This window comes from Tupaia chinensis, unplaced genomic scaffold, assembly GCF_000334495.1.
Source record: "Tupaia chinensis unplaced genomic scaffold, TupChi_1.0 Scaffold143646_1, whole genome shotgun sequence".
Taxonomy (NCBI): Eukaryota; Metazoa; Chordata; class Mammalia; order Scandentia; family Tupaiidae; genus Tupaia; species Tupaia belangeri.
Genome location: NW_006203494.1, coordinates 392032 through 395204, shown reverse-complemented (window position 1 = coordinate 395204; position 3173 = coordinate 392032).

The following is a 3173-nucleotide window of genomic DNA, read 5'->3' as shown; positions in this document are numbered from 1 at the left end:
AAGCACCCTGCCGCACTGGCTAGCACCCAGCCGGGCCACCTAGCACCCCGCCGAGCCAGCTAGCACCCAACCGAGCCGGCTAGCACCCTGCATTAGAAGGAGATCGCCCACCCTGGCAGATCCAGGTTCCCTTGCTGTGTGTCCGTAGTCCCCCGCCAGGAGGCTTGGAAATCATGCTGGGTGGAACCACACGAGGCAGCTATTTCGTGGCTGGATCCCACACAGCCGACCGTGGTTGGAGTCCTGGGCCCGGCTGACTGAGAACCATGCCAGGCACATGTGCATGCCTGCCCAAGATCCAGGGCAGAGAATAAAGGGATTGCGGGTGTGGCCACCCTGGGGGTGACTTCTTGCTCTCCCTCTGTCTCTGTTTCTCTCTCTGGTGAGCACACACATCCTAAGGCAAAAACCTCTACAAAAAGGCAAAAAAACTGGGAATGAATTAAAACAAAAAGATGGAAAATCACGCAGGGCACTTGTGCATGAGTGCTCAAAGTCCCGAGAGGAGAATGGAGGAGGTGGGGTAATGGCATGGCCACCCCCCCGAGGGGTGATTTCTCATTTTCTCTCTTTCTCTCTGGTGAACACACACCCCCTATAGCAAAAACTAAAATAAACAAAATCAAAATTTAAAAAAAAATTCCACTTTTCTCTTAAAAGCTCACCTTTCACTGGAGCAGCCCATCGAGTGTCTTCTTGAAGTAGGAGGTGACCTCGCTCGTGTCTGAGCAAGCCTCTACCGGATAGCCACGTCTGGGAGCCGCTTTCGGTCAGGGAGAGAGACAGTGGCGGGGCCAGCAGGTGGTGTGGTGGCTAAAGCACTGGACTCTCACGCGACCGCACGAGGCTCAAGTCCTGGACCCGACAGCTTGAGAATCATGCGGAGCGCGTGTGCGTGCGTGTCCAACATGCCAGGAGGAGAATGGAGGAGAAGGGCTTGTGGCGTGGCCATCCCCCGGTGGTTTCTCCTTCCTCTCACTGTCTGTTTCCAGCGAGCGCACGCATCCTATGGTAAAAACCCAAAACTAAGGAGAAATGTGTGGGGTGCTGCCTCCCCCCACCCCGTCACTGGCAGTACAGACAGGGTCCTTTATTCCTCCCGAGACAGTCAGATGACAAGCGGCTGGCCAGGAAGCAGGCCTTGGAGCCTGGCCGCCTGAGCACTGGCTGCTGGGCTGCAGTCCGTGCCCCCACGCCTGTGCTCCTGGGATGGCACGCTCTCCCACGCCAGTGCTCAGGGGGCCCCAGGGTACAAACCCAGGACTTGCCACGCGGGGTCACCCTGCCACCCTCTGGCCCTGCCATTCTTCTTGTCAGTGGGTGCATGAGTGCGCCAGGGAGAGAGCGCCCGGTTAGCGACTCGGTCACACCGAAGTCCTTTCCCCGTCGCTCCTTCCATCAGGACCTGGGCACATACACGCATGGCCCCAGGGTGCTTTCAAGCTACTGAGGTTGGTATTGGACCTGGGGCAGCCGCGTGGGACCTGGCTTCCTGCGGCGCTAGGGGCTGGCTTTCCACCATTGGTTTTTTTTTTTGGAGAGGTTTTCGCTATAGGGCGCGTGCGCTCGCGAGACAGAGAAAGTGAGAAATCACCCCCCAGGGGGGATGGCCACACCGCGATCCCTTCTCCTCCATTCTCCTCTTGGGATCTTGGGCATGCACGCACACGCGCCCGGCGTGAGTTTTAAGCCACCAGGTCCGGGACGCGAACCGCAGTCGACTACGTGGGAGTCCAGCGACACAGCCATTACGCTAACTGCTGGTTCCCCCCACCATTGTTTTTAACACGTTTTTGCTGTAGGACAAGAAAGACAGAGAGAGAGATGATGTGAGAAATTACCCCAGGAGGGACGGCCCTGCCGCAGTCCCTTCTTCCAGTCTCCTCCTGGGATCATGGGCACGCACGCACACGCACCTGGTTTAAGTTTCAATCTGCCAGGCCCAGGACTTGAACTGTGGTCCATTATGTGGGAATCCAACGCCTTAACCACTTTGCCTCCTGCTTGTCCTACCACCAAAATTTTTATTTCCAAGTTCACCTATAGAAAAGTATCCATATTTTATCTGAAAATGTTTTTAAATTAATTTTTCAATACTATTAAAAACATTAATTTATATGTATTTTATCAGTAGAAATCGGGTATCTAAAACTTTAAGTCAAAACCAAAGAAGAAAGAGTCATATTTTAAAATGGACTCTAGGGACCAACAGAAGGCGTAACGGTTACGTGCTAGACTCCCACATAGTGGGCCGGTGTGAGTCCTGGGCCCGTGGCCTACAATTCGTGCTGGGAGTATGTGCGTGTGTACCCGAAATCTGAGAGGAGAATGGAGGAGAAGGGACTGCAGTGTGGCCAATCCCCTGGGGGTGACTTCTCGCCTTCTCTCTGTCTCTCTGGTGAGCACATGTGCCCTATAAAAAAAAAAACCCTCTCAAAACAGAAAAAAAAAAAAAAAGAAAGGAATGTAAGAAACAACACTGGCCAGGAGGTGGCGTGGTGGTTAAGGAGTTGGACTCCGACATGGGTGACTGCGGTTCGAGTCCTGAACCTGGCAGCTTTCTCACATGTATATGTACTCTCTCTCTCACTCTCTGTCTCTGTCTCTCTGGTGAGTGCATGTGCCCTATAGCAGATTTTAAAAACAATAATTAATAAAATTAAATAAATAATTCTAAAACGAGAACAGAAACGACTACCATTGATTTCATTGAATCAGATGCTACTCACTCTAAAACATGCTATCATTTTACGTAGAACGATGCTGTGGGGTTTAGTTTCGAGAATGTGCAAAGTGGGGGTGTCTGGGCCCTTGATGCGGCTGGGAGCTGTGGCCTGTCTGCGGGTGGAGGGATGGGGAGGCAGAAATGGCGGGGGTGCGGCAGGGAGTGCACTTCCTCCAGCCAGGGCCTTTCCTAAGTGCTAATCCCATCCGGCCCTGGTGACTCACCTCCACAGCACACGTACAGGGCTGCACTGGGGCTGAAGTTCCAACATGAGTTTTTGGAGGGAAGCCAGCGTCCTAGCCACCGCAGCAGCCTTGGAACTGCTGGAACAGGGTAGCCCCTTCCCGGCCCTCTGCTAACCAGAACCTTGCATGGTGTTCCAGGCACAGCCAGGGGCCTGAGACCAGCCTTCCCCGCAGCCAGAGCGATGGAGCCGGACGGGCCTGCC